We start from the raw sequence: 25264 nt of genomic DNA on the forward strand, positions 1-25264 counted from the left end.
ACACTAACCACCCACACACCAACCACTCATACACCAACTACCCATATACTGTCAATATCACAAAGACAACTGAAGTTATAACCAGTTTTAGGAGGGCATGTGATTTTTTGAATGGTTTTCCCCCGTTGCCCCTCCTTCTCCATCAGTAGGGCCTGCTCTGCTCCTTCTCCATCAGTAGGGCCTGCTCTGCTCCATCAGTAGGGCCTACTCCCCTCCTTCTCCATCAGTAGGTCCTGCTCCCCTCCTTCTCCATCAGTAGGGCCTGCTCCCCTCCTTCGCCATCAGTAGGTCCTGCTCCTCTCCTTCTCCATCAGTAGGGCCTGCTCTGCTCCTTCTCCAACATTAGGGCCTGCTCCTTCTCCATCAGTAGGGCCTGCTCTGCTCCTTCTCCATCAGTAGGGCCTGCTCTGCTCCTTCTCCATCAGTAGGGCCTGCTCCCCTCCTTCTCCATCAGTAGGGCCTGCTCTGCTCCTTCTCCATCAGTAGGGCCTGCTCCTCTCCTTCTCCATCAGTAGGGCCTGCTCCCCTCCTTCTCCATCAGTAGGGCCTGCTCCGCTCCTTCTCCATCAGTAGGGCCTGCTCCCCTCCTTCTCCATTAGTAGGTCCTGCTCCCCTCCTTCTCCATCAGTAGGGCCTGCTCCTCTCCTTCTACATCAGTAGGTCCTGCTCCTCTCCTTCTCCATCAGTAGGTCCTGCTCCTTTCCTTCTCCATCAGTAGGTCCTGCTCCTCTCCTTCTCCATCAGTAGGGCCTGCTCCGCTCCTTTTCCATCAGTAGGGCCTGCTCCTTTCCTTCTCCATCAGTAGGGTCTGCTCCTTTCCTTCTCCATCAGTAGGGCCTGCTCTGCTCCTTCTCCATCAGTAGGGCCTGCTCCCCTCCTTCTCCATCAGTAGGGTCTGCTCCCATCCTTCTCCATCAGTAGGGTCTGCTCCTCTCCTTCTCCATCAGTAGGGCCTGCTCCGCTCCTTTCCATCAGTAGGGCCTGCTCCTTTCCTTCTCCATCAGTAGGGCCTGCTCTGCTCCTTCTCCATCAGTAGGGCCTGCTCCCCTCCTTCTCCATCAGTAGGGCCTGCTCCGGTCCTTCTCCATCAGTAGGGTCTGCTCCTTTCCTTCTCCATCAGTAGGGCCTGCTCTGCTCCTTCTCCATCAGTAGGGCCTGCTCCCCTCCTTCTCCATCAGTAGGGCCTGCTCCGGTCCTTCTCCATCAGTAGGGCCTGCTCTGCTCCTTCTCCATCAGTAGGGCCTGCTCTGCTCCTTCTCCATCAGTAGGGCCTGCTCCCCTCCTTCTCCATCAGTAGGGCCTGCTCCGGTCCTTCTCCATCAGTAGGGCCTGCTCTGCTCCTTCTCCATCAGTAGGGCCTGCTCTGCTCCTTCTCCATCAGTAGGGCCTGCTCCCCTCCTTCTCCATCAGTAGGGCCTGCTCCGGTCCTTCTCCATCAGTAGGGCCTGCTCTGCTCCTTCTCCATCAGTAGGGCCTGCTCTGCTCCTTCTCCATCAGTAGGGTCTGCTCCCCTCCTTCTCCATCAGTAGGGTCTGCTCCCCTCCTTCTCCATCAGTAGGGCCTGCTCCGCTCCTTCTCCATCAGTAGGGCCTGCTCTGCTCCTTCTCCATCAGTAGGGCCTGCTCTGCTCCTTCTCCATCAGTAGGGCCTGCTCTGCTCCTTCTCCATCGGTAGGGTCTGCTCCCCTCCTTCTCCATCAGTAGGGTCTGCTCCCCTCCTTCTCCATCAGTAGGGTCTGCTCCCCTCCTTCTCCATCAGTAGGGCCTGCTCTGCTCCTTCTCCATCAGTAGGGCCTGCTCCCCTCTTTCTCCATCAGTAGGGCCTGCTCCCCTCCTTCTCCATCAGTAGGACCTGCTCCCCTCCTTCTCCATCAGTAGGGCCTGCTCCCCTCCTTCTCCATCAGTAGGACCTGCTCCCCTCCTTCTCCATCAGTAGAGCCTGCTCTGCTCCTTCTCCAACATTAGGGCCTGCTCCCCTCTTTCTCCATCAGTAGGGCCTGCTCTGCTCCTTCTCCATCAGTAGGGTCTGCTCCCCTCCTTCTCCATCAGTAGGGTCTGCTCCCCTCCTTCTCTATCAGTAGGGCCTGCTCCGCTCCTTCTCCATCAGTAGGGCCTGCTCCTCTCCTTCTCCATCAGTAGGGTCTGCTCCTCTCCTTCTCCATCAGTAGGGCCTGCTCCTCTCCTTCTCCATCAGTAGGGCCTTGCTCCCATCCTTCTCCATCAGTAGGGCCTGCTCCCATCCTTCTCCATCAGTAGGGCCTGCTCCCATCCTTCTCCATCAGTAGGGCCTGCTCCCCTCCTTCTCCATCAGTAGGGCCTGCTCCCATCCTTCTCCATCAGTAGGGCCTGCTCCCCTCCTTCTCCATCAGTAGGGCCTGCTCCTCTCCTTCTCCATCAGTAGGGTCTGCTCCTCTCCTTCTCCATCAGTAGGGCCTGCTCCTCTCCTTCTCCATCAGTAGGGCCTGCTCCCATCCTTCTCCATCAGTAGGGCCTGCTCCCATCCTTCTCCATCAGTAGGGCCTGCTCCCCTCCTTCTCCATCAGTAGGGCCTGCTCCCCTCCTTCTCCATCAGTAGGGCCTGCTCCCATCCTTCTCCATCAGTAGGGCCTGCTCCCCTCCTTCTCCATCAGTAGAGCCTGCTCCCATCCTTCTCCATCAGTAGGGCCTGCTCCTCTCCTTCTCCATCAGTAGGGCCTGCTCCTCTCCTTCTCCATCAGTAGGGCCTGCTCCCCTCCTTCTCCATCAGTAGGGCCTGCTCCCATCCTTCTCCATCAGTAGGGCCTGCTCCCCTCCTTCTCCATCAGTAGGGCCTGCTCCCATCCTTCTCCATCAGTAGGGCCTGCTCCTCTCCTTCTCCATCAGTAGGGCCTGCTCCCCTCCTTCTCCATCAGTAGGGCCTGCTCCCATCCTTCTCCATCAGTAGGGCCTGCTCCCATCCTTCTCCATCAGTAGGGCCTGCTCCTCTCCTTCTCCATCAGTAGGGCCTGCTCCTCTCCTTCTCCATCAGTAGGGCCTGCTCCTCTCCTTCTCCATCAGTAGGGCCTGCTCCTCTCCTTCTCCGCTCCAACAGGTTTTCATCAAGGATCTGTCTGTACTTAGCTCTGTTTATCTTTCCCTTGATCCTGTCTGGTCTCCCAATCCCTGCCATTGAAAAATATCCCCACCACAAATCCGGGATCCGGCTGGGCCACTCAAGGAGATTTAGAGACTTGTCCCGAAGCCACACCTGCATGGTCTTGGCTGTGTACTTAGAGTTGTTGTCCTGTTGGAAAGGGAACCGTCGCCCCAGTCTGAAGTCCTGAGAGCTCTGGAGCAGGGTTTCATCAAGGATCTCTGTACTTTGCTTCGTTCATCTTTCTCTCGATCCTGACTAGTCTCCCAGTCCCTGCCACTGAAAAACATCCCCACAGCTTGATGCTGCCACCACCATGCTTCACCGTAGGGATGGTGCCAGGTTTCCTCCAGACGTGACGCTTGGCATTCAGGCCAAAGAGTTCAATCGTGGTTTCATCAGACCAGAGAATTTTGTTTCTCATGGTCTGAGGGAATACTGGTTTCATCAGACCAGAGAGTCTTGTTTCTCATGGTCTGAGAGTCTTTAGGTGCCTTTCGGGAAAATCCAAGCAGGCGGTCATGTGCCTTTTACCGAGGAGTGGCTTCCGTCTGGCCACTCTACCATAAAGGCCTGATTGCTGGAATGCTGCAGAGATGGTTGGTCTTCTGTAAATTTCTCCCATCTCCACAGAGGTACTCTGGAGCTCTGTCAGAGTGACCATCGGATTCTTGGTCACCTCCCTGACCAAGGCCATTCTCCCCTGATTGCTCAGTTTTGCCGGGCGGCCAGCTCTAGGAAGAGTCTTGGTGGTTCCAAACTTCTTCAATTTAAAAATGATGGAGGCCACTGTGTTCTTGGGGACCTTGAATGCTGCAGACATGTTTTGGTACCATTCACCAGATCTGTGCCTCAAAACAATCATGTCATGGAGCTCTACGGACAATTCCTTCGACCTCAAGCCTTGGTTTTTGCTCTGACATGCACTGTCAACTGTGGTACCTTTATATAGACAGGTGTGTGCCCTTCGAAATCATGTCCAGTAGTAATAGACATAGAGATAGAGACAGTGATAGAGAAAGTGATAGTAATAGTGATAGAGAAAGTGATAGAGATAGAGATAGTGATAGAAATATTGTCACGCCCTGGTCGAAGTATTTTGTGTTTTTCTTCATGTATTTGGTCAGGCCAGGGTGTGACATGGGTTTTTGTATGTGGTGTGTAGCTTAGTGGGGTTGTAGCTTAGTGGGGTGTTCTAGGTTAGTCTATGGCTGTCTGAAGTGGTTCTCAATCAGAGGCAGGTGTTTATCGTTGTCTCTGATTGGGAACCATATTTAGGCAGCCATATTCTTTGGTTGTATTGTGGGTGATTGTCCTTAGTGTCTTGATGTCCTTGTGCTGTGTTAGTTGACACAAGTATAGGCTGTTTTCGGTTTTCGTTTCGTTTATTGTTTTGTAGTGTTTGTGTTTACGTTGTTTGATTAAACATGGATCGCAATATACACGCTGCAGTTTGGTCCGACTCTCCTTCACCATATGAAAACCGTGACAGATATTGATAGTGATATAGATATCTATCACTATCAATATATAGATATCGAAAGTGATAGATATATTAATTTCACTCTTTCTCGTCTAGTGATATTGATAGAGATAGTGATAGAGAAAATGATAGTAATGTAGATATAGATGGTGAAAGTGATAGAGATAGTGACAAGGATAGAGAAAGTGATAGTATAGAGATACAGATAATGATAGAACTATAGATAGCGATAGAGATAGTGACAATGATAGAACTATAGATAGTGATAGTGATATAGATAGTGATAATGATAGAACTATAGATAGTGATAATGATAGAATTATAGATAGTGATAATGATGGAACTGTAGATAGTGATAGTGATAATGATATAGCTATAGATCGTGATAGAGATAGTGATAAAACTATAGATAGTGATAATGATAGAACTATAGACATAGATAATGATAGAACTATAGATAGAGATCATGATAGAACTATAGATAGTGATAATGATAGAAATATAGATAGTGATAAAGATAATGATAGAACTATAGATAGAGATAATTATATAACTATAGATAGTGATAATGATAGAACTATAGATAGTGATAGAGATAATGATAGAACTATTGATAGAGATAGAGATAGAGATATAGATAGTGATAATGATAGCACTATAGATAGAGATAGCGATAATGACAGAACTATAGAGATAGTAAAAGAGAGTGATAATGATATAGCTATAGATCGTGTAGAGATAGTGATAATGATAGAACTGTAGATAGTGATAGAGATAGTAAAAGAGATAGTGATAATGATATAGCTATAGATCGTGATAGAGATAGTGATAATGATAGAACTATAGATAGTGATAGAGATACTATAGATAGTGATAAAACTATAGACATAGATCATGATAGTACTATAGATACTGATAGAGATAATGATATAACTATAGATATAGATAATGATGTAACTATAGATAGTGATAATGATAGAACTATAGATAGTGATAGAGATAATGATAGAACTATATATAGAGATAGAGATAATGATAGAACTATAGATTGAGATAATGATAATAGACAGAACTATAGATAGTGATAGAGATAATGATAGAACTATAGATATTGATATAGATAATGATAGAGATAATGATAGAACTATAGATAGAGATAATGATAGCACTATAGATAGTGATAATGATAGAACTATAGATAGAGATAGAGATAATGATAAAACTATAGATAGTGATAGAGATAGTGATAATGATTGAACTATAGATAGTGGTAGAGATAGACATAATGATAGAACTATAGATAGTGGTAGAGATAGACATAATGATAGAACTAGAGATAGAGATAATGATAGAACTATAGATAGTGGTAGAGATAGACATAATGATAGAACTATAGATAGTGGTAGAGATAGACATAATGATAGAACTAGAGATAGAGATAATGATAGAACTATAGATAGTGGTAGAGATAGACATAATGATAGAACTATAGATAGTGATAGTGAAAGAAAAAGAGAAGACAAGAAAGCAATAGAATGAGAAGCAGCAGAGACAGAGGAGGAGGGGATCAGTTGGGGTGATGTCTGAGGCTGCCTCACACTACTAGAATCCGAAGTCAAATGTCTGCTGTTTGCTGATGATCTGGTACTTCTGTCACCAACCAAGGAGGGCCTACAGCAGCACCTAGATCTTATGCACAGATTCTGTCAGACCTGGGCCCTGACAGTAAATCTCAGTAAGACCAAAATAATGGTGTTCCAAAAAAGGTCCAGCCACCAGGACCACAAATACAAATTCCATCTAGACACTGTTGCCCTAGAGCACACAAAAAACGATACATACCTTGGCCTAAACATCAGCGCCACAGGTAACTTCCACAAAGCTGTGAACGATCTGAGAGACAAGGCAGGAAGGGCATTCTATGCCATCAAAAGGAACATAAATTTCAACATACCAATTAGGATTTGGCTAAAAATACTTGAATCAGTCATAGAGCCCATTGCCCTCTATGGTTGTGAGGTCTGGGGTCCGCTCACCAACCAAGACTTCACAAAATGGGACAAACACCAAATTGAGACTCTGCACGCAGAATTCTGCAAAAATATCCCGTGTACAACATAGAACACCAAATAATGCATGCAGAGCAGAATTAGGCCGATACCCACTAATTATCCAAATCCAGAAAAGAGCCGTTAAATTCTACAACCACCTAAAAGGAAGCGATTCCCAAACCTTCCATAACCAAGCCATCACCTACAGAGAGATGAACCTGGAGAAGAGTCCCCTAAGCAAGCTGGTCCTGGGGCTCTGTTCACAAACACAAACACACCCCACAGAGCCCCAGGACATCAGCACAATTAGACCCAACCAAATCATGAGAAATCAAAAAGATAATTACTTGACACATTGGAAAGAATTTACAAAAAAACAGAGCAAACTAGAATGCTATTTGGCCCTACACAGAGAGTACACAGCGGCAGAATACCTGACCACTGTGACTGACCCAAACTGAAGGAAAGCTTTGACTATGTACAGACTCAGTGAGCATAGCCTTGCTATTGAGAAAGGCCGCCGTAGGCAGACATGGCTCTCAAGAGAAGACAGGCTATGTGCTCACTGCCCACAAAATGAGGTGGAAACTGAGCTGCACTTCCTAACCTCCTGCCCAATGTATGACCATATTAGAGAGACATATTTCCCTCAGATTACACAGATCCACAAAGAATTCGAAAACCAATCCAATTTTGATAAACTCCCACAGTGTGCCATCACAGCAGCAGGATTTGTGACCTGTTGCCACGAGAAAAGGGCAACCAGTGAAGAACAAACACCATTGTAAATACAACCCATATTTATGCTTATTTATTTTATCTTGTGTCCTTTACCATTTGTACATTGTTAAAACACTGCATATATATAATATGACATTTGTAATGTCTTTATTGTTTTGAAACTTCTGTATGTGTAATGTTTACTGTTCATTTTTATTGTTTATTTCACTTTATATATTCACTTTATATATTATCTACCTCACTTGCTTTGGCAATGTTAACACATGTTTCCCATGCCAATAAAGCCCTTGAATTGAGAATTGAGAATTGAGAGAGAGAGAGAGACAGAGAGAGGGTGGGAGTGAGAGTGGACGTGTGAGGGTGAGAGTGAGAGAGAGAGTGAGAGAATGTTAGAATGGTAGAATTCCCACCAGCCCGTGCTCTAAATACTACAGTTATATATAGACTCATTAAGCATTCTGTTTTTAATTGTCTTGCTCTGTGTGAGAAGAGATAGAAGCACATTGATGTCTCACAGCATCGCAAACAGACACACACAGGACCACATGAGAGCACACACACACACACAACATCACCATGTGAACACACACATACCGTGCCGAGAGTCCTCTCTGGTCATAGCAGTGGGGAGCATCACTCTCACACACACACACACACACACACACACACACACACATCAATACAGGACTAAGTTCGAATCGTACTGCACCGGCTCCGACGCTCGTCGGACGTGGCAGGGCTGGAAAACTATTACAGACTGGAAAGGGAAGCTGCACAGTGACACGAGCCGACCAGACGTGCTAAGTTACTTCTATGCAAGTAACACTGAAACATGCATGAGAGCATCAGCTGTTCCAGATGGCTGTGTGATCACGGTCTCCGTAGCCGATGTGAGTAAGACCTTTTAACAGGTCAACAAACGATACACAGCAGAATTAGGACGACACACACTAGTTATTTATTTACATCCTGAAAAGAGCTGTTCAATTCTACAAACATCTAAAAGGTAGTGATGCCCACACATTACACAACAAATCCCTCACATAGAGAGAGAGATGAGCCTAGAGAAGAGTCCCCTCAGCCATCTGGTTCTGAGACTCTGTTAACAAACAGACTCCACAGAGCCCTAACCTACAGAGAGATGAGCCTAGAGAAGAGTCCCCTCAGCCATCTGGTTCTGAGACTCTGTTAACAAACACACCCCACAGAGCCCTAACCTACAGAGAGATGAGCCTAGAAAAGAGTCCCCTCAGCCATCTGGTTCTGAGACTCTGTTAACAAACACACCCCACAGAGCCCTAACCTACAGAGAGATGAGCCTAGAGAAGAGTCCCCTCAGCCATCTGGTTCTGAGACTCTGTTAACAAACACACCCCACAGAGCCCTCACCTACAGAGAGATGAGCCTAGAGAAGAGTCCCCTCAGCCATCTAGCTCTGAGACTCTGTTAACAAACACACCCCACAGAGCCCTAACCTACAGAGAGATGAGCCTAGAGAAGAGTCCCCTCAGCCATCTGGTTCTGAGACTCTGTTAACAAACACACCCCACAGAGCCCTAACCTACAGAGAGATGAGCCTAGAGAAGAGTCCCCTCAGCCATCTGGTTCTGAGACTCTGTTAACAAACACACCCCACAGAGCCCTAACCTACAGAGAGATGAGCCTAGAGAAGAGTCCCCTCAGCCAGCTGGTTCTGAGACTCTGTTAACAAACACACCCCACAGAGCCCTAACCTACAGAGAGATGAACCTAGAGAAGAGTCCCCTCAGCCAGCTGGTTCTGAGACTCTGTTAACAAACACACCCCACAGAGCCCTAACCTACAGAGAGATGAGCCTAGAGAAGAGTCCCCTCAGCCATCTGGTTCTGAGACTCTGTTAACAAACACACCCCACAGAGCCCTAACCTACAGAGAGATGAACCTAGAGAAGAGTCCCCTCAGCCAGCTGGTTCTGAGACTCTGTTAACAAACACACCCCACAGAGCCCTAACCTACAGAGAGATGAGCCTAGAGAAGAGTCCCCTCAGCCATCTGGTTCTGAGACTCTGTTCACAAACACACCCCACAGATCCCTCACCTACAGAGAGATGAACCTAGAGAAGAGTCCCCTCAGCCAGCTGGTTCTGAGACTCTGTTCACAAACAGACCCCACAGAACCCCTGGACAGCAACACATTTAGACCCAACACAATTATGAGAACGCAAAAAGCTAAATATTTGACACACTGGAAAGAATCAACCAAAAAACATAGCAAACTGGAATGCTATTTGGCCCTGAACAGAGAATACACAGTGGCAGAATACCTGACCGCTGTGACTGAACCAAACTTAATTGAGAAAGGCCGCAGTTTGGTCCTTCTGTAGCACAGTTGGTAGAGCATGGCGCTTGTAACGCCAGGGTAGTGGGTTCGATTCCCGGGACCACCCATACGTAGAATGTATGCACACATGACTGTAAGTCGCTTTGGATAAAAGCGTCTGCTAAATGGCATATAAGACAGGCTGTGCCCACTGTCCACAAAATGAGGTGGAAACTGAGCTCCTAACCTCCTGACAAATGTATGACAACTTTAGAGATACATTCTTTTCCCCACAGATCACACAGACCCTCAAAGAATATGAAAACAAATCAAACAACGATAAACTCCCATATCTGTTAGGGGAAATGCCACAGTGTGCAAATCACAGCTGCGATATTTGTGGCCCGTTGCCACAAGAGAAAAGAACACAAACAACACTGTAAATATGTATCTATTTATTTTATCTTCTCCTACTTTTCACACTACAACTATTTGACAATGGCTAAAAGTCTGACTTCCGGCGCCGACAGAGATGGCCGCCTCGCTTCGCGTTCCTAGGAAACTATGCAGTTTTTTGTTTTTTTTACGTGTTATTTCTTACATTAGTACCCCAGGTCATCTTAGGTTTCATTACATACAGTCGAGAAGAACTACTGAATATAAGATCAGCGTCAACTCACCATCAGTACGACCAAGAATATGTTTTCCGCGACGCGGATCCTGTGTTCTGCCTTACAAACAGGACAACGGAATGGATCGCATGCAGCGACCCAAGAAAACGACTCCGAAAAAGAGGGAAACGAGGCGGTATTCTGGTCAGACTCCGAAAAAGGGCACATCGCGCACCACTCCCCAGCATTCTTCTTGCCAATGTCCAGTCTCTTGACAACAAGGTTGACGAAATCCGAGCAAGGGTATCATTCCAGAGGGACATCAGAGACTGCAACGTTCTCTGCTTCACGGAAACATGGCTCACTGGAGAGACGCTATCCGATGCGGTGCAGCCAACGGGTTTCTCCACGCATCGCGCCGACAGAAACAAACATCTTTCTGGTAAGAAGAGTGGCGGGGGCGTACGCCTCATGACTAACGAGACATGGTGTGATGAAGGAAACATACAGGAACTCAAATCCTTCTGTTCACCTGATTTAGAATTCCTCACAATCAAATGTAGACCGCATTATCTTCCAAGAGAATTCTCTTCGATTATAATCACAGCCGTATATATCCCCCCCCAAGCAGACACATCGATGGCTCTGAACGAACTTTATTTAACTCTTTGCAAACTGGAAACCATTTATCCGGAGGCTGCATTCATTGTAGCTGGGGATTTTAACAAAGCTAATCTGAAAACAAGACTCCCTAAATTTTATCAGCATATCGATTGCGCAACCAGGGGTGGTAAAACCTTGGATCATTGTTACTCTAACTTCCGCGACGCATATAAGGCCCTGCCCCGCCCCCCTTTCGGAAAAGCTGACCACGACTCCATTTTGTTGATCCCTGCCTACAGGCAGAAACTAAAACAAGAGGCTCCCACGCTGAGGTCTGTCCAACGCTGGTCCGACCAAGCTGACTCCACACTCCAAGACTGCTTCCATCACGTGGACTGGGACATGTTTCGTATTGCATCAGATAAAAATATTGACGAATACGCTGATTCGGTGTGCGAGTTCATTAGAACGTGCGTCGAAGATGTCGTTCCCATAGCAACGATAAAAACATTCCCTAACCAGAAACCGTGGATTGATGGCAGCATTCGCGTGAAACTGAAAGCACGAACCACTGCTTTTAATCAGGGCAAGGTGTCTGGTAACATGTCCGAATATAAACAATGCAGCTATTCCCTCCGCAAGGCTATTATACAAGCTAAGCGTCAGTACAGAGACAAAGTGGAATCTCAATTCAATGGCTCAGACACAAGAGGCATGTGGCAGGGTCTACAGTCAATCACGGACTACAAGAAGAAACCCAGCCCAGTCACGGACCAGGATGTCTTGCTCCCAGGCAGACTATAAATAACTTTTTTGCCCGCTTTGAGGACAATACAGTGCCACTGACACGGCCTGCAACGAAAACATGCAGTCTCTCCTTCACTGCAGCCGAGGTGAGTAAGACATTTAAACGTGTTAACCCTTGCAAGGCTGCAGGCCCAGACGGCATCCCCAGCCGCGCCCTCAGAGCATGCGCAGACCAGCTGGCCGGTGTGTTTACGGACATATTCAATCAATCCCTATACCAGTCTGCTGTTCCCACATGCTTCAAGAGGGCCACCATTGTTCCTGTTCCCAAGAAAGCTAAGGTAACTGAGCTAAACGACTACCGCCCCGTAGCACTCACTTCCGTCATCATGAAGTGCTTTGAGAGACTAGTCAAGGACCATATCACCTCCACCCTACCTGACACCCTAGACCCACTCCAATTTGCTTACCGCCCAAATAGGTCCACAGACGATGCAATCTCAACCACACTGCACACTGCCCTAACCCACCTGGACAAGAGGAATACCTATGTGAGAATGATGTTCATCGACTACAGCTCGGCATTCAACACCATAGTACCCTCCAAGCTCGTCATCAAGCTCGAGACCCTGGGTCTCGACCCCGCCCTGTGCAACTGGGTACTGGACTTCCTGACGGGCCGCCCCCAGGTGGTGAGGGTAGGCAACAACATCTCCTCCCCGCTGATCCTCAACACGGGGGCCCCACAAGGGTGCGTTCTGAGCCCTCTCCTGTACTCCCTGTTCACCCACGACTGCGTGGCCACGCACGCCTCCAACTCAATCATCAAGTTTGCGGACGACACAACAGTGGTAGGCTTGATTACCAACAACGACGAGACGGCCTACAGGGAGGAGGTGAGGGCCCTCGGAGTGTGGTGTCAGGAAAATAACCTCACACTCAACGTCAACAAAACTAAGGAGATGATTGTGGACTTCAGGAAACAGCAGAGGGAACACCCCCCTATCCACATCGATGGAACAGTAGTGGAGAGGGTAGCAAGTTTTAAGTTCTTCGGCATACACATCACAGACAAACTGAATTGGTCCACTCACACTGACAGCGTCGTGAAGAAGGCGCAGCAGCGCCTCTTCAACCTCAGGAGGCTGAAGAAATTTGGCTTGTCACCAAAAGCACTCACAAACTTCTACAGATGCACAATCGAGAGCATCCTGGCGGGCTGTATCACCGCCTGGTACGGCAACTGCTCCGCCCTCAACCGTAAGGCTCTCCAGAGGGTAGTGAGGTCTGCACAACGCATCACCGGGGGCAAACTACCTGCCCTCCAGGACACCTACACCACCCGATGTTACAGGAAGGCCATAAAGATCATCAAGGACATCAACCACCCGAACCACTGCATGTTCACCCCGCTATCATCCAGAAGGCGAGGTCAGTACAGGTGCATCAAAGCTGGGACCGAGAGACTGAAAAACAGCTTCTATCTCAAGGCCATCAGACTGTTAAACAGCCACCACTAACATTGAGTGGCTGCTGCCAACACACTGTCATTGACACTGACCCAACTCCAGCCACTTTAATAATGGGATTGATGGGAAATGATGTAAATATATCCCTAGCCACTTTAAACAATGCTACCTTATATAATGTTACTTACCCTACATTATTCATCTCATATGCATACGTATATACTGTACTCTACATCATCGACTGCATCCTTATGTAATACATGTATCACTAGCCACTTTAACTATGCCACTTTGTTTACTTTGTCTACATACTCATCTCATATGTATATACTGTACTCGATACCATCTACTGTATGCTGCTCTGTACCATCACTCATTCATATATCCTTATGTACATATTCTTTATCCCCTTACACTGCGTATAAGACAGTAGTTTTGGAATTGTTAGTTAGATTACTTGTTGGTTATCACTGCATTGTCGGAACTAGAAGCACAAGCATTTCGCTACACTCGCACTAACATCTGCTAACCATGTGTATGTGACAAATAAAATTCGATTTGAAGTCTGTACATACTGTAACTGATTAAATAAAACGCTTGAAATGTCTTTCATTTTCAAACCTTTTTGAGTGCAATGTTCACTGTTAATTTCTAACACGTTTCCCATGCCAATAAAGCCCTGATGAATTGAAAAGAGACAGAAGGAGAGAGAGAGCGATACAGAGAGAGAAAGAGAAAGAGAGAGAGAGAGAGAGAGAGAGAGAGAGAGAGAGAGAGAAAGAGAGAGACAGAGAGAAAGAGAGAAGAGAGAGAAAGAGAGAGAGAGAGGGGTAGAGAGTGATATAGAGAGAGAGAGAGAAAGAGAGAGAGAGGGATACAGAGAGAGAGAGAGAGAGAGAGAGAGAGAGAGAGAGAGAGAGAGAGAGAGAGAGAGAGAGGTAGAGAGTGATGTAGAGAGAGAGAAAGAGAGAGAGAGAGAGGGATACAGAGAGAGAGGGAGAGAGAAAGAGAGAGACAGAGAGAGAGAGTGAGAGAGAGAGTGATACAGAGAGAGAGAGAGAGAGAAAGAGAGAGAGAGAGAAAGAGAGAAAGAGAGAGAGAGAGAGAGGGGTAGAGAGGGATACAGAGAGAGAGAGAAAGAGAGAGAGGGATACAGAGAGAGAGAGAGAGAGAGAGAGAGGGGTAGAGAGTGATGTAGAGAGAGAGAAAGAGAGAGAGAGAGAGAGAGAGGGATACAGAGAGAGAGGGAGAGAAAGAGAGAGAGAGAGAGAGAAAGAGAGAAAGAGAGCGAAAGAGAGAGAAAGAGAGAGAGAGAGGTAGAGAGAGAGAGGTAGAGAGAGAGAGAGAGAGAGAGAGAGAGAGAGAGAGAGAGAGAGAGAGAGATGTGTATCTAATATAGGGATTAGGGTTCCATTTGGTACTCAGTCACTGATTCTTCTCATTACTGTGGGTCGGACACACGGACACCAGTACAATCATAATGACAAGTCACTGATGAGGAAGTGGAACCTCATTTAGAGCAGGTTGGCTAGCTAAAACAGGTCTGACAAATCACTCACACACATAACCCAGTCGTGATCCTTAAAAAAACTTGTCAGCATTCCCTGAGGACGGAGAATTGAATTGAATGTGAGAGTGAACATGAACCATATCGCATATTTTAGCAGTTTGTCTTTTTCTCTTTCCCAGTGGCTAAAAATAGATTACCATGGCAACGCTATACAGTAGGTTACATCACAATCCTTATGGTTGGATGGAAACACTGGTGTTCTCCCATGAATATTCCCTGTGTTCTAAAACCATGCAACGATTCCAGATACACCACAACCATGACTCTAGAACACATGCAGAGAGAGAGAACTAGAACCACACAGTGATGGAACTCTAGAACCATAAAGAGATAGGACTCTAGAACCATACAGAAATAGAACTCTAGAACACATGCAGATATAGAACTCTAGAACCATAGAGAGATAGAACTCTAGCATCATTCAGAGATAGAACTCTCGCACCATTCAGAGATAGAACTATAGAACCATTCAGAGATAGAACTCTAGAACCATACAGATATAGAACTCTAGAACCATACAGATATAGAACTATAGAACCATTCAGAAATAGAACCCAAGAACCATTCATAGATAGAACTCTAGAACCATACAGAGATAGAACTCTAGAACCATTCAGAAATAGAACCCAAGAACCATACAGAGATAGAACTCTAGAACCATACAGAGATAGAACTCTAGAACCATTCAGAAATAGAACTCAAGAACCATACAGAGATAGAACGCTAGAACCACACAGAGATAGAACTCGAGAACCATACAGAGATAGAACTCTAGAACCACACAGAGATAAAACTCAAGAACCATACAGAGATAGAACTCAAGAACCATACAGAGATAGAACTCAAGAACCATACAGGGATAGAACTCTAGAACCATTCAGAGAGAGAACCTTTTCCAGGTAGCTACGTATCTATGATCTGGATTATTCCATATTGGAGGTATAACACTCCTTCGTGGAGCTTGGGGATTATCCTTGTACGAAGAGGGACACAACCTTCAGGTGTCCTTGAGAAACTATGTTATTCTGCATCCCAAATGACACCCTGTACTCTACAAAGTGCACTACTTTTTAACTTCTCAACGGCAGTGCACTACATAGGGAGCCATGGGTACCATTTGGGAAGCAACCAATGAATACATAATGAAAAGGAACATGTGACAGGCAGTATCTACACGGTGTGACAGGCAGTAGTTACATGGTGTGACAGGCAGTAGTTACATGGTGTGACAGGCAGTAGTTACACGGTGTGACAGGCAGTAGTTACATGGTGTGACAGGCAGTAGTTACATGGTGTGACAGGCAGTAGTTACACGGTGTGACAGGCAGTATCTACACGGTGTGACAGGCAGTAGTTACACGGTGTGACAGGCAGTAGTTACACGGTGTGACAGGCAGTATCTACACGGTGTGACAGGCAGTAGTTACATGGTGTGACAGGCAGTAGTTACATGGTGTGACAGGCAGTAGTTACACGGTGTGACAGGCAGTAGTTACACGGTGTGACAGGCAGTATCTACACGGTGTGACAGGCAGTAGTTACATGGTGTGACAGGCAGTAGTTACATGGTGTGACAGGCAGTATCTACATGGTGTGACAGGCAGTATCTACATGGTGTGACAGGCAGTAGTTACATGGTGTGACAGGCAGTAGTTACACGGTGTGACAGGCAGTATCTACATGGTGTGACAGGCAGTAGTTACATGGTGTGACAGGCAGTAGTTACATGGTGTGACAGGCAGTAGTTACATGGTGTGACAGGCAGTAGTTACATGGTGTGACAGGCAGTATCTACATGGTGTGACAGGCAGTATCTACATGGTGTGACAGGCAGTAGTTACATGGTGTGACAGGCAGTATCTACATGGTGTGACAGGCAGTATCTACATGGTGTGACAGGCAGTATCTACATGGTGTGACAGGCAGTATCTACATGGTGTGACAGGCAGTAGTTACATGGTGTGACAGGCAGTATCTACATGGTGTGACAGGCAGTAGTTACATGGTGTGACAGGCAGTAGTTACATGGTGTGACAGGCAGTATCTACATGGTGTGACAGGCAGTATCTACATGGTGTGACAGGCAGTAGTTACATGGTGTGACAGGCAGTAGTTACATGGTGTGACAGGCAGTAGTTACACGGTGTGACAGGCAGTAGTTACATGGTGTGACAGGCAGTAGTTACATGGTGTGACAGGCAGTATCTACATGGTGTGACAGGCAGTAGTTACATGGTGTGACAGGCAGTAGTTACATGGTGTGACAGGCAGTATCTACATGGTGTGACAGGCAGTATCTACACGGTGTGACAGGCAGTATCTACATGGTGTGACAGGCAGTAGTTACATGGTGTGACAGGCAGTATCTACATGGTGTGACAGGCAGTAGTTACATGGTGTGACAGGCAGTAGTTACATGGTGTGACAGGCAGTAGTTACATGGTGTGACAGGCAGTAGTTACATGGTGTGACAGGCAGTATCTACACGGTGTGACAGGCAGTAGTTACATGGTGTGACAGGCAGTAGTTACATGGTGTGACAGGCAGTAGTTACACGGTGTGACAGGCAGTAGTTACATGGTGTGACAGGCAGTAGTTACACGGTGTGACAGGCAGTAGTTACACGGTGTGACAGGCAGTAGTTACACGGTGTGACAGGCAGTAGTTACATGGTGTGACAGGCAGTATCTACACGGTGTGACAGGCAGTAGTTACACGGTGTGACAGGCAGTAGTTACACGGTGTGACAGGCAGTAGTTACATGGTGTGACAGGCAGTAGTTACACGGTGTGACAGGCAGTAGTTACACGGTGTGACAGGCAGTAGTTACATGGTGTGACAGGCAGTAGTTACATGGTGTGACAGGCAGTAGTTACATGGTGTGACAGGCAGTAGTTACATGGTGTGACAGGCAGTATCTACACGGTGTGACAGGCAGTAGTTACATGGTGTGACAGGCAGTATCTACACGGTGTGACAGGCAGTAGTTACACGGTGTGACAGGCAGTAGTTACATGGTGTGACAGGCAGTAGTTACATGGTGTGACAGGCAGTATCTACATGGTGTGACAGGCAGTAGTTACATGGTGTGACAGGCAGTAGTTACACGGTGTGACAGGCAGTAGTTACACGGTGTGACAGGCAGTAGTTACATGGTGTGACAGGCAGTATCTACATGGTGTGACAGGCAGTAGTTACATGGTGTGACAGGCAGTATCTACACGGTGTGACAGGCAGTAGTTACATGGTGTGACAGGCAGTAGTTACATGGTGTGACAGGCAGTAGTTACACGGTGTGACAGGCAGTAGTTACATGGTGTGACAGGCAGTAGTTACACGGTGTGACAGGCAGTAGTTACACGGTGTGACAGGCAGTAGTTACACGGTGTGACAGGCAGTAGTTACATGGTGTGACAGGCAGTATCTACACGGTGTGACAGGCAGTAGTTACACGGTGTGACAGGCAGTAGTTACACGGTGTGACAGGCAGTAGTTACATGGTGTGACAGGCAGTAGTTACACGGTGTGACAGGCAGTAGTTACACGGTGTGACAGGCAGTAGTTACATGGTGTGACAGGCAGTAGTTACATGGTGTGACAGGCAGTAGTTACATGGTGTGACAGGCAGTAGTTACATGGTGTGACAGGCAGTATCTACACGGTGTGACAGGCAGTAGTTACATGGTGTGACAGGCAGTATCTACACGGTGTGACAGGCAGTAGTTACACGGTGTGACAGGCAGTAGTTACATGGTGTGACAGGCTGTATCTACACGGTGTGACAGGCAGTAGTTACATGGTGTGACAGGCAGTAGTTACATGGTGTGACAGGCAGTATCTACATGGTGTGACAGGCAGTATCTACATGGTGTGACAGGCAGTAGTTACATGGTGTGACAGGCAGTAGTTACATGGTGTGACAGGCAGTAGTTACATGGTGTGACAGGCAGTAGTTACATGGTGTGACAGGCAGTAGTTACATGGTGTGACAGGCAGTATCTACATGGTGTGACAGGCAGTATCTACATGGTGTGACAGGCAGTAGTTACATGGTGTGACAGGCAGTATCTACACGGTGTGACAGGCAGTAGTTACATGGTGTGACAGGCAGTAGTTACATGGTGTGACAGGCTGTATCTACACGGTGTGACAGGCAGTAGTTACATGGTGTGACAGGCAGTAGTTACATGGTATCTACATGGTGTGACAGGCAGTATCTACATGGTGTGACAGGCAGTAGTTACATGGTGTGACAGGCAGTATCTACGTGGTGTGACAGGCAGTAGTTACATGGTGTGACAGGCAGTGACAGGCACATGGTGTGACAGGCAGTAGTTACATGGTGTGACAGGCAGTAGTTACATGGTGTGACAGGCAGTAGTTACATGGTGTGACAGGCAGTAGTTACATGGTGTGACAGGCAGTAGTTACACGGTGTGACAGGCAGTAGTTACATGGTGTGACAGGCAGTATCTACATGGTGTGACAGGCAGTAGTTACATGGTGTGACAGGCAGTATCTACATGGTGTGACAGGCAGTATCTACATGGTGTGACAGGCAGTAGTTACATGGTGTGACAGGCAGTATCTACATGGTGTGACAGGCAGTATCTACATGGTGTGACAGGAAGTAGTTACATGGTGTGACAGGCAGTATCTACATGGTGTGACAGGCAGTATCTACATGGTGTGACAGGCAGTAGTTACATGGTGTGACAGGCAGTATCTACACGGTGTGACAGGCAGTATCTACATGGTGTGACAGGCAGTAGTTACATGGTGTGACAGGCAGTAGTTACATGGTGTGACAGGCAGTAGTTACATGGTGTGACAGGCAGTAGTTACATGGTGTGACAGGCAGTATCTACATGGTGTGACAGGCAGTATCTACATGGTGTGACAGGCAGTATCTACATGGTGTGACAGGCAGTATCTACACGGTGTGACAGGCAGTATCTACATGGTGTGACAGGCAGTATCTACGTGGTGTGACAGGCAGTGGTGTTACATGGTGTGACAGGCAGTATCTACACGGTGTGACAGGCAGTAGTTACACGGTGTGACAGGCAGTAGTTACATGGTGTGACAGGCAGTAGTTACATGGTGTGACAGGCAGTAGTTATATGGTGTGACAGGCAGTAGTTACATGGTGTGACAGGCAGTAGTTACACGGTGTGACAGGCAGTAGTTACACGGTGTGACAGGCAGTAGTTACATGGTGTGACAGGCAGTAGTTATATGGTGTGACAGGCAGTAGTTACATGGTGTGACAGGCAGTAGTTACATGGTGTGACAGGCAGTAGTTACATGGTGTGACAGGCAGTAGTTACACGGTGTGACAGGCAGTAGTTACATGGTGTGACAGGCAGTAGTTATATGGTGTGACAGGCAGTAGTTACACGGTGTGACAGGCAGTAGTTACACGGTGTGACAGGCAGTAGTTACATGGTGTGACAGGCAGTATCTACATGGTGTGACAGGCAGTAGTTACATGGTGTGACAGGCAGTAGTTACATGGTGTGACAGGCAGTAGTTACATGGTGTGACAGGCAGTAGTTACATGGTGTGACAGGCAGTAGTTACATGGTGTGACAGGCAGTAGTTACATGGTGTGACAGGCAGTAGTTACATGGTGTGACAGGCAGTAGTTACATGGTGTGACAGGCAGTATCTACATGGTGTGACAGGCAGTATCTACATGGTGTGACAGGCAGTAGTTACATGGTGTGACAGGCAGTATCTACACGGTGTGACAGGCAGTAGTTACATGGTGTGACAGGCAGTAGTTACATGGTGTGACAGGCTGTATCTACACGGTGTGACAGGCAGTAGTTACATGGTGTGACAGGCAGTAGTTACATGGTGTGACAGGCAGTAGCTACATGGTGTGACAGGCAGTATCTACATGGTGTGACAGGCAGTAGTTACATGGTGTGACAGGCAGTAGTTACATGGTGTGACAGGCAGTAGTTACATGGTGTGACAGGCAGTAGTTACATGGTGTGACAGGCAGTAGTTACATGGTGTGACAGGCAGTATCTACATGGTGTGACAGGCAGTATTTACATGGTGTGACAGGCAGTAGTTACATGGTGTGACAGGCAGTATCTACATGGTGTGACAGGCAGTAGTTACATGGTGTGACAGGCAGTAGTTACATGGTGTGACAGGCTGTATCTACACGGTGTGACAGGCAGTAGTTACATGGTGTGACAGGCAGTAGTTACATGGTGTGACAGGCAGTATCTACATGGTGTGACAGGCAGTAGTTACATGGTGTGACAGGCAGTAGTTACATGGTGTGACAGGCAGTATCTACGTGGTGTGACAGGCAGTAGTTACATGGTGTGACAGGCAGTAGTTACACGGTGTGACAGGCAGTAGTTACATGGTGTGACAGGCAGTAGTTACATGGTGTGACAGGCAGTAGTTACATGGTGTGACAGGCAGTAGTTACACGGTGTGACAGGCAGTAGTTACATGGTGTGACAGGCAGTAGTTACATGGTGTGACAGGCAGTATCTACATGGTGTGACAGGCAGTAGTTACATGGTGTGACAGGCAGTATCTACATGGTGTGACAGGCAGTATCTACATGGTGTGACAGGCAGTAGTTACATGGTGTGACAGGCAGTATCTACATGGTGTGACAGGCAGTATCTACATGGTGTGACAGGAAGTAGTTACATGGTGTGACAGGCAGTATCTACATGGTGTGACAGGCAGTATCTACATGGTGTGACAGGCAGTAGTTACATGGTGTGACAGGCAGTATCTACACGGTGTGACAGGCAGTATCTACGTGGTGTGACAGGCAGTAGTTACATGGTGTGACAGGCAGTAGTCAGTAGTTACATGGTGTGACAGGCAGTATCTACACGGTGTGACAGGCAGTAGTTACATGGTGTGACAGGCAGTAGTTACATGGTGTGACAGGCAGTATCTACATGGTGTGACAGGCAGTAGTTACATGGTGTGACAGGCAGTATCTACATGGTGTGACAGGCAGTAGTTACATGGTGTGACAGGCAGTAGTTACATGGTGTGACAGGCAGTAGTTACATGGTGTGACAGGCAGTAGTTACATGGTGTGACAGGCAGTAGTTACATGGTGTGACAGGCAGTAGTTACATGGTGTGACAGGCAGTAGTTACATGGTGTGACAGGCAGTATCTACATGGTGTGACAGGCAGTATCTACATGGTGTGACAGGCAGTATCTACGTGGTGTGACAGGCAGTAGTTACATGGTGTGACAGGCAGTATCTACATGGTGTGACAGGCAGTATCTACATGGTGTGACAGGCAGTATCTACATGGTGTGACAGGCAGTAGTTACATGGTGTGACAGGCAGTAGTTACATGGTGTGACAGGCAGTAGTTACATGGTGTGACAGGCAGTAGTTACACGGTGTGACAGGCAGTATCTACATGGTGTGACAGGCAGTATCTACATGGTGTGACAGGCAGTAGTTACATGGTGTGACAGGCAGTAGTTACATGGTGTGACAGGCAGTAGTTACATGGTGTGACAGGCAGTAGTTACATGGTGTGACAGGCAGTATCTACATGGTGTGACAGGCAGTATCTACATGGTGTGACAGGCAGTATCTACGTGGTGTGACAGGCAGTATCTACACGGTGTGACAGGCAGTAGTTACATGGTGTGACAGGCAGTATCTACACGGTGTGACAGGCAGTAGTTACATGGTGTGACAGGCAGTATCTACACGGTGTGACAGGCAGTATCTACACGGTGTGACAGGCAGTAGTTACATGGTGTGACAGGCAGTATCTACATGGTGTGACAGGCAGTAGTTACATGGTGTGACAGGCAGTATCTACACGGTGTGACAGGCAGTAGTTACATGGTGTGACAGGCAGTATCTACATGGTGTGACAGGCAGTATCTACATGGTGTGACAGGCAGTATCTACACGGTGTGACAGGCAGTAGTTACATGGTGTGACAGGCAGTATCTACATGGTGTGACAGGCAGTATCTACATGGTGTGACAGGCAGTATCTACATGGTGTGACAGGCAGTATCTACATGGTGTGACAGGCAGTATCTACACGGTGTGACAGGCAGTATCTACATGGTGTGACAGGCAGTATCTACATGGTGTGACAGGCAGTATCTACATGGTGTGACAGGCAGTATCTACATGGTGTGACAGGCAGTATCTACATGGTGTGACAGGCAGTATCTACATGGTGTGACAGGCAGTATCTACATGGTGTGACAGGCAGTATCTACACGGTGTGACAGGCAGTAGTTACATGGTGTGACAGGCAGTATCTACACGGTGTGACAGGCAGTAGTTACACGGTGTGACAGGCAGTAGTTACATGGTGTGACAGGCAGTAGTTACATGGTGTGACAGGCAGTAGTTATATGGTGTGACAGGCAGTAGTTACATGGTGTGACAGGCAGTAGTTACACGGTGTGACAGGCAGTAGTTACACGGTGTGACAGGCAGTAGTTACATGGTGTGACAGGCAGTAGTTATATGGTGTGACAGGCAGTAGTTACATGGTGTGACAGGCAGTAGTTACATGGTGTGACAGGCAGTAGTTACATGGTGTGACAGGCAGTAGTTACACGGTGTGACAGGCAGTAGTTACATGGTGTGACAGGCAGTAGTTATATGGTGTGACAGGCAGTAGTTACATGGTGTGACAGGCAGTAGTTACACGGTGTGACAGGCAGTAGTTACATGGTGTGACAGGCAGTATCTACATGGTGTGACAGGCAGTAGTTACATGGTGTGACAGGCAGTAGTTACATGGTGTGACAGGCAGTAGTTACATGGTGTGACAGGCAGTAGTTACATGGTGTGACAGGCAGTAGTTACATGGTGTGACAGGCAGTAGTTACATGGTGTGACAGGCAGTAGTTACATGGTGTGACAGGCAGTAGTTACATGGTGTGACAGGCAGTATCTACATGGTGTGACAGGCAGTATCTACATGGTGTGACAGGCAGTAGTTACATGGTGTGACAGGCAGTATCTACACGGTGTGACAGGCAGTAGTTACATGGTGTGACAGGCAGTAGTTACATGGTGTGACAGGCTGTATCTACACGGTGTGACAGGCAGTAGTTACATGGTGTGACAGGCAGTAGTTACATGGTGTGACAGGCAGTATCTACATGGTGTGACAGGCAGTATCTACATGGTGTGACAGGCAGTAGTTACATGGTGTGACAGGCAGTAGTTACATGGTGTGACAGTAGTTACATGGTGTGACAGGCAGTAGTTACATGGTGTGACAGGCAGTAGTTACATGGTGTGACAGGCAGTATCTACATGGTGTGACAGGCAGTATCTACATGGTGTGACAGGCAGTAGTTACATGGTGTGACAGGCAGTATCTACACGGTGTGACAGGCAGTAGTTACATGGTGTGACAGGCAGTAGTTACATGGTGTGACAGGCTGTATCTACACGGTGTGACAGGCAGTAGTTACATGGTGTGACAGGCAGTAGTTACATGGTGTGACAGGCAGTATCTACATGGTGTGACAGGCAGTATCTACATGGTGTGACAGGCAGTAGTTACATGGTGTGACAGGCAGTATCTACGTGGTGTGACAGGCAGTAGTTACATGGTGTGACAGGCAGTAGTTACACGGTGTGACAGGCAGTAGTTACATGGTGTGACAGGCAGTAGTTACATGGTGTGACAGGCAGTAGTTACATGGTGTGACAGGCAGTAGTTACACGGTGTGACAGGCAGTAGTTACATGGTGTGACAGGCAGTAGTTACATGGTGTGACAGGCAGTATCTACATGGTGTGACAGGCAGTAGTTACATGGTGTGACAGGCAGTATCTACATGGTGTGACAGGCAGTATCTACATGGTGTGACAGGCAGTAGTTACATGGTGTGACAGGCAGTATCTACATGGTGTGACAGGCAGTATCTACATGGTGTGACAGGAAGTAGTTACATGGTGTGACAGGCAGTATCTACATGGTGTGACAGGCAGTATCTACATGGTGTGACAGGCAGTAGTTACATGGTGTGACAGGCAGTATCTACACGGTGTGACAGGCAGTATCTACGTGGTGTGACAGGCAGTAGTTACATGGTGTGACAGGCAGTAGTTACATGGTGTGACAGGCAGTATCTACACGGTGTGACAGGCAGTAGTTACATGGTGTGACAGGCAGTAGTTACATGGTGTGACAGGCAGTATCTACATGGTGTGACAGGCAGTAGTTACATGGTGTGACAGGCAGTATCTACATGGTGTGACAGGCAGTAGTTACATGGTGTGACAGGCAGTAGTTACATGGTGTGACAGGCAGTAGTTACATGGTGTGACAGGCAGTAGTTACATGGTGTGACAGGCAGTAGTTACATGGTGTGACAGGCAGTAGTTACATGGTGTGACAGGCAGTAGTTACATGGTGTGACAGGCAGTATCTACATGGTGTGACAGGCAGTATCTACATGGTGTGACAGGCAGTATCTACGTGGTGTGACAGGCAGTAGTTACATGGTGTGACAGGCAGTATCTACATGGTGTGACAGGCAGTATCTACATGGTGTGACAGGCAGTATCTACAT

The 25264-nt window shown here is 47.3% G+C and overlaps 1 protein-coding gene across 1 annotated transcript in view; it reads right to left on the reverse strand.

The window, feature by feature from the left end:
- Positions 1–25264, reverse strand: part of atp2b2 (ATPase plasma membrane Ca2+ transporting 2) — a 245556-nt gene that overhangs the window by 170871 nt on the left and 49421 nt on the right. The window lies entirely within an intron of this gene.

Source organism: Oncorhynchus keta, chromosome 21, assembly GCF_023373465.1.
Source record: "Oncorhynchus keta strain PuntledgeMale-10-30-2019 chromosome 21, Oket_V2, whole genome shotgun sequence".
In the NCBI taxonomy this organism is placed as follows: domain Eukaryota; kingdom Metazoa; phylum Chordata; class Actinopteri; order Salmoniformes; family Salmonidae; genus Oncorhynchus; species Oncorhynchus keta.